The sequence below is a fragment of the Tachysurus fulvidraco genome, chromosome 19, assembly GCF_022655615.1.
Source record: "Tachysurus fulvidraco isolate hzauxx_2018 chromosome 19, HZAU_PFXX_2.0, whole genome shotgun sequence".
Classification (NCBI taxonomy): Eukaryota; Metazoa; Chordata; class Actinopteri; order Siluriformes; family Bagridae; genus Tachysurus; species Tachysurus fulvidraco.
In genome coordinates this window covers 20,454,613-20,462,112 of record NC_062536.1, presented here as the reverse complement: position 1 = coordinate 20,462,112, position 7,500 = coordinate 20,454,613, and the positions used below count along the sequence as shown (strand labels likewise).

The window sequence follows — 7,500 nt, the reverse complement described above, 5'->3', positions numbered from 1 at the left end:
AATGTTGGTGTGTGATGGTGAATGTTGGTGTGTGATGGTGAATGTTGGTGTTTGATGGTGAATGTTGGTGTGTGATGGAGAATGTTGGTGTGTGATGGAGAATGTTGGTGTGTGATGGTGAATGTTGGTGTGTGATGGTGAATGTCGGTGTTTGATGGTGAATGTCGGTGTTTGATGGTGAATGTCGGTGTGTGATGGTGAATGTTGGTGTTTGATGGTGAATGTCGGTGTTTGATGGTGAATGTCGGTGTTTGGTGGTGAATGTCGGTGTTTGATGGTGAATGTTGGTGTGTGATGGTGAATGTTGGTGTTTGATGGTGAATGTTGGTGTGTGATGGAGAATGTTGGTGTGTGATGGAGAATGTTGGTGTTTGATGGTGAATGTTGGTGTGTGATGGTGAATGTTGGTGTTTGATGGTGAATGTTGGTGTGTGATGGTGAATGTTGGTGTTTGATGGTGAATGTTGGTGTGTGATGGTGCATGTTGGTGTTTGATGGTGTTTCTGGGCGTTTGACAACAACCTTTGCTGGTCTTTCAGTGATATTTATGGTGAAAAGTCCTCATCCTTGCTAGTATGTTGTTTTCCATGTGAGTGTTTGATGGAGAGGTTTGCAGTGTTTGTGTGTGTTGAAGAACGCAGACTCAGTGTTGCTCTGGGATTTAACACACTTCATCATCCTCCATTGATTTTTACAGGTTTTTGCTTCCTGAGGGATTTGCAGGCAGGACGCTTTAATTAATCTGTGATGCAGCTGTAAAGCATCAGGCTGTGTGTGTGTGTGTGTGTGTGTGTGTGTGTGTGTGTGTGTGTGTGTGTGTGTGTGTGTGTGTGTGTGTGTGTTGTAAATGCTAGACTAACAGCCCAGGACTGTGATGCACATTCAACCTTCAAACAAACTCAATTAACTTTATTGGTGACTGCAGCCTGTGATTAATTCGGCTCGTAAAATAAATCATATTCTGTGTTACAGCGACATTAGATGTTTATTGAATGTGCAGTACACACATAACAACACGCCATTTTACACACACACACACACACACACACACACACACACACACACACACACACACACACACGATTCTTTAACCTCCAGATGGAAATGATATGCCGAGCGCATCACCAAGAAGTCTTTTATACTGAATGAGTTATCAAACAGAAGTGCACACAACATCATGTGACACAAAGGGCTGGAACTTCACTACAATCTCACTCAATATTTTGAGCTCTAATAGTTTTTCTTTTATTGGTTCTCTTACTTTTACAAGCGTAAAGAGGCTGTAAGACCGGAGTAAGCCGAGAGAACGGACTCCATACTGACACGTTAATGAACACCATCGTGAAGTCTTTTTACAGAGATATTGATTTCGATCCCTTATGAACAATCGAGTGTTCGCAGAGCAGAGGAGAAAAAACTATGAAGAACCCAGAGCTGGGCGATACGGCTGAAAACTGTATCACGATATCAGTGTGTCATATCGGTCGATATCGATAGTTATCGATATTTTTTATGACCCATTTAAAATAAGGACCAGGAGAAAAATATATTCGATTTAAACCTTTTTATTGTAAACTTGACCTTCCTCTGATCAGAATCCCCTCAGTTATTAAGACAGAAACGTCACCAACCAGGAAACCTCCAATAATTATAATGTAAACATGAGTCTAAAGTCACAATGAACACTTAACTATTATCTCTTAACATTTAAGGTGAGAAATGACAGGAAATGTAATAAACGCTTAATAAAGTGTAATAAAATAGTGCAAAGTGTTAAATATAAACAGAGAAAGCTGAGAATTTAGTGCAGGTTTAGTGTGAGGACGTTCACTAGCTGTTCACCTTCTGGTGTGTAAAATATGTGCAGTGTTTAGTAAAGAGAAATAAACCTGAGATACGTCTGTAATATAAAACACAATCCTGATACAGTAACGTTGTGTGTAATATAAAACCTGCAGAAAGATGAAAAAGTCGCTGATTTTTCCTCTTTTATCTACAATATCCTCGCTCGCTGCGGCTCATTTCCTGCTCATCAGTCACCGGTTACTGACGAGGAATCCAGCAGACCGGCACGAGACGACGATATGGCGCAACCGAACGTGATACTGTTACACAATTGGCTGTTAGCGTGTCACTCCCTACATTGCTAGGTTACCAGATAGCGAGTGCCTTTGTTAATGCAACCAAATTGCTTCGCGACCTCCGTTTTCTTCAGACGAAGAACAAAAAAAATCAAACCTTTTATCGAACACATTTTTTATCGATATCGATCACGTGTCTATCGCGATACATATCGTTATCGTTTTATCGCCTAGCCCTAGAAGAACCTTTATCATAGAAAGTGCTGGAGAGTGTGATTGTAAATCAGTCCAGTGTTCAGGTGTAGATGAGGTGTAGGTCCAGTGTTCAGGTGTAGATGAGGTGTAGGTCCAGTGTTCAGGTGTGGATGAGGTGTAGGTCCAGTGTACAGGTGTAGATGAGGTGTAGGTCCAGTGTTCAGGTGTAGATGAGGTGTAGGTCCAGTGTTCAGGTGTAGATGAGGTGTAGGTCCAGTGTTCAGGTGTAGATGAGGTGTAGGTCCAGTATCAGTTAGGTACAGTACAGAGTCCCAGGCTGCAGTAATGTACAACATCTAACCTGTTAACTAGGAAGTCTCTCAATGTTATATGAATGTTACAAACGTAACGTAAAGAAATGGCATTTAAATACAACAATAAACACATTTCTTCATGTGGTGTTTGTATTTCTGTAGCATTAGGTAGAAACCGTTTACTCTGAGTGAACACTACACAACAGCAGCAAGAACCACACAGTACAGTACAAGTTAGAGTGTATATACAGTACTGCACTATAGCACTATAGCACTATGGCATGTGATACTGTACTAAATGATAGGATATAATACGCTATAATTCAACACAATTGGTTTCTACACATAGCTCTATGATATGTACAGTATGACATGTAGCATGATACGGTACCATGTGTTACATCACTGTACCATGTGATTTAATCCAGCACCAGCAAGCTGCTTAAAGGTGGGGTATACGTTGTTTGAAAGCCAATGTTGACATTTGAAATCATCAAAACAAGGCGCTCAAGGTCAGGGCTCAGGGGTGGAGCTTAGGCAAGGAGCTCAGGGTCAGGGCTCAGGCGTGGAGCTTAGGTGAGGAGCTCAGGGTCAGGGCTCAGGGGTGGAGCTTAGGCGAGGAGCTCAGGGTCAGGGCTCAGGGGTGGAGCTTAGGCAAGGAGCCCAGGGTCAGGGCTCAGGGGTGGAGCTTAGGCGAGGAGCTCAGGGTCAGGGCTCGGCCCTGAGCTCCACCCCTGAGCCCTGACCCTGAGCTCCGCCCCTCAGCTCCAGCCCTGATCTCAGGGCCGAGCCCTGACCCTGAGATCTGCACCTAAGCTCCACAACTGAGCTCCACCCCTGCGCCCTGACCCTGAGAGCCGTGCCTGAGCTCCACCCCTGTGCTCTGACTCCAGGTTCCTAACAAGTTGGAGATGTAAAGAGAATCTTTCTTATCTTTTGTTGTGTTATCACACAGCAGTTTGTCTCTGAGCCCCAAAATATATCCTCTTTACTGAACCCTAAAATAATGTCCTAGATCTAGATGTTCTAGGTGTGTATTCCAGCGAGGGACACGCTGCTCATCGCTCTTTATTGGTTTATGCTCTATCAGCTCTGATAATGTCAGGTACAGTGTGTGTGTGTGTGTGTGTGTGTGTGTGTGTGTGTGTGTGTGTAAGGAACCAGACAAATCTTGCTGTTCCCACAGGAAGTCCCCAGCCTTCACTTCCTGTCAGAGCTCACAATGCCTTCTTGTGTCTGTTGTTCCGGAGTGACGTCTGATAGACAGGAACACGACAGTCTGAGAGAACGTCTCTCCCTCGACTCAGAGTCAGACTCGTGTCTAATCCCAGCTTCTGCTCCGTTAGGTTTTATTATTAATAGAATGAGTCACTCATCCAGTCAGACGCAGTGTTTAGGCTCCTGACACTGTGTTCAGTGTTGGTCTCTGTTACTGCACTGCTGCTGGGGATAAAGAGACGTGAACACAGTTTTCTGACCTTTCCTGTGAACACACATGTGTAGTGTAGTTGTGGTGTAGTGTAGTTGTGGTGACAGAGTTTTGTGGTGGTGTAGTGTAGTGGTGCTGTGTTGTGGTGTAGTTCTGTTGTGGTGCTGTGTAGTGGTGTTGTGGTGCGGTGTAGTTATTTTGTGGTTTTGTGTAGTGGTGTTGTGTAGTGTTTTTGTGTTGATTTGTAGTGGTGTAGTTCTGTTGTGTAGTGTACTGGTGTTGTGGTGCTGTGTTGTGGTGTAGTTCTGTTGTGGTGCTTTGTAGTGTAGTGGTGTTGTGTTGTGATGCGGTGTAGTTCTTTTGTTGTGTTGTGTAGTGTTGTGTTGTTTTGTAGTGGTGTAGTGTAGTGTTGTGTAGTGCTGTTGTGTGTTTGTAGTTGTGTTGTTGTGTATTGGTGTTGTGTAGTGTTGTTGTGTATTGGTGTTGTGTTGTGTTGTGTATTTGTGTTGTGTTGTGTATTGGTGTTGTGTTGTTTATTTGTGTTGTGTTGTGTATTGGTGTTGTGTTGTGTAGTGTTGTTGTGATGTGTATTGGTGTTGTGTTGTGTAGTGTTGTTGTGTGTTTGTAGTGATGTTGTGTAGTTGTGTTGGTAGTTGTTGTGTATTGGTGTTGTGTAGTGTTGTTGTGTGTTTGTAGTGGTGTTGTGTAGTGTTGTTGTGTGTTTGTAGTTGTTGTGTATTGGTGTTGTGTAGTGTTGTGTATTGGTGTTGTGTTGTTGTGTGTTTGTAGTGGTGTTGTGTTGTGTTGTGTATTGGTGTTGTGTAGTGTTGTTGTGTGTTTGTAGTGGTGTTGTGTAGTTGTGTTGTGTGTTTGTAGTTGTTGTGTATTGGTGTTGTGTAGTGTTGTTGTGTGTTTGTAGTGCATGTGTGTGAGAAGACTTTGTGTTGCTGTGATGATAACCAGCTCTACAGACACTCACAGTGACAGAGAACATAAACATGGACAGAAAACAGAAATCTTATGACCTCCAGCTCACTATGGTTATTTAAGCATGTTTGTGTTTGGTGAGAAAAAAAAAAACAATTTATAGAACCTGCTGACTGACACACACACACACACACACACACACACACACACACACACACACACACACACACACACACACACACACACACACACACACACTCACACACACACACACACACACACACACTCACACACACACACACACACACACACACACACACACACACACACACACACACACACACACACACACACACAGAGAGAGAGTCTGTCCTATAGAAAAAGTGATGTGTTGCCCCCTGCTGGTGGTGTGTTTTAACTACAGTCAGTACCTGCAGAGTCTGCAACTCTCTCTCTGTCTCTCTCTCTCTCACACACACACACAGCTGGTTTATCGACAGGAGGTAGACGATGGATACTGAGAGCTCACACACTTGTGACAGGTACACACACACACACACACACACACGCGCAAACATTTAGCTACAGTAAACAGTGAAGACGGAAACAATGATGCTAACTGCTGGTGGGATTTAGGGACATACACTGAGGATCTGGATGGTGTGTGTGTGTGTGTGTGTGTGTGTGTGTGTGTGTGTCTGTGCTATAGCTGGTAATGAGTCGTGTGTGTGTTAATGCATTGGATAGTATTTTTTATGACACAGCTACTGCGATGCATCCACCAGGCAAGAAATTGCTCGTTAGGACAGTGTGTGTGTGTGTGTGTGTGTGTGTGTGTGTGTGTGTGTGTGTGTGTGTGTGTGTGTGTGTACTCACTAGTTCTCAGAGCTTCAGCCTGAAAAGGCAAGTGTAAGCTGGAGGAAAAGAGTGACGCATCATGAATTACTTGCTTTGCAGCTGTAATGTTCATATATTTTGTAGTGTTTGTGTTCAGTCTACAGTGTGTAGTGTGTAGTGTGCAGTGTGTAGTGTATAGTGTGTAGTATGTAGTGTGTAGTATGTAGTGTGTAGTGTGTAGTGTGCAGTGTATAGTGTGCAGTGTGCAGTGTGTAGTGTGTAGTGTGCAGTGTGTAGTGTGTAGTGTGCAGTGTGCAGTGTGCAGTGTGTAGTGTGTAGTGTGCAGTGTGCAGTGTGTAGTGTGCAGTGTGCAGTGTGTAGTGTGCAGTGTGTAGTGTGTAGTGTGTAGTGTGTAGTGTATAGTGTGTAGTATGTAGTGTGTAGTATGTAGTGTGTAGTGTGTAGTGTGCAGTGTATAGTGTGCAGTGTGCAGTGTGTAGTGTGTAGTGTGCAGTGTGTAGTGTGTAGTGTGCAGTGTGCAGTGTGCAGTGTGTAGTGTGCAGTATGTAGTGTGCAGTGTGTAGTGTGCAGTGTGTAGTGTGCAGTGTGTAGTGTGCAGTGTGCAGTGTGTAGTGTGCAGTGTGTAGTTGTGGTGTGCAGTGTGCAGTGTGTAGTGTGTAGTGTGTGGTGTGCAGTGTGTAGTTGTGGTGATGTGTTTCTCTGTCTCTAATAATTAATTATAATTACCTCACAGTTTGGGTTAAAAAGTCACATTTTGATGTGTGGTGATGTCATACAGTGGATTCCTGCAGATTCAGTCTCTCAACGTGCTCACAATATAAAGCCTCAGGACTCACAATATGACTCTAAAGCTTATGACTCATGAGTCGACTCAGAGTTCAATGTTTCCGATACATGAATTTACTTAGGATTCAGATCTTTGACTTGTGATTTGATTCAGACATATAACTTTTTTCTGACTCTATATTTTACTCCCAGTTTAGAGCATCTGAGTTTGGACTCGTGTCGCGAGTCCAAGTCGTGATTGAGTGACTTGAGGTTTGACTCAATTTGACTCTTGATTGGACTCATGAATCGACTCAGACATTAAATATCACCAATATGTTGAAAGTTGTGACCGTGACTCGACTCTGGAAGCCAAATGTTTTAACTCACTCTCAGTTTTGTGACTCAGATCAGACTTTATCATCATGACTCGAGAAATTTACGTTTCATGCAAAAAATGAGATATTTCTTTATGGTATTTTTAAATTTTAAGCAACAAATTAAGTTTTGTCAAACTTTATTACGAATAGCTTCAGTCTGAACAGATGTTTTTGGTTGAAGGCAGATTTTATGGTGTGTGTGTGTGTGTGTGTGTGTGTGTGTGTGTGTTGGTGTTAGCGTGAATGCTAATCAGTGTGTTTATTGCAACTTTAATTACAAGAATATCTTTAAATTTCCTTTATTTTCCTCTTCATCTCAGAGCTAATCGCAACAACCCAATTGGAGCTGATGGTGCTAGGTTAGCATTAGCGGATGGATTAGCTTGTATGCTAATTTAGCTACTTGGGTTTTCGGGGATTTCAGTTGCTTTGTTCTCACAGTCAAGATGAACTATGTCTCTCTCAAGTTTATGTCTTATGTCGATTCATCTATTTGTCATAGAAACACATTGAACAAGATGTAATATACATACACACACACACACACACAC

General features: G+C 42.8%; 1 protein-coding gene across 5 annotated transcripts in view; it reads left to right on the top strand.

Annotated features, from left to right (window-relative positions):
• Positions 1-7,500, top strand: part of nav3 (neuron navigator 3) — a 175,244-nt gene that overhangs the window by 109,581 nt on the left and 58,163 nt on the right. Inside the window, exon 1 of one of the 5 annotated variants that reach the window (XM_047803940.1) lies at positions 5,369-5,488. The exons of the other annotated variants lie outside the window; for them this stretch is intronic. The gene's annotated coding sequence lies outside the window, so the exon portion shown is untranslated. Of the gene's footprint in view, positions 1-5,368; positions 5,489-7,500 lie in introns of those variants that run through there. 5 annotated transcript variants of the gene reach the window in all.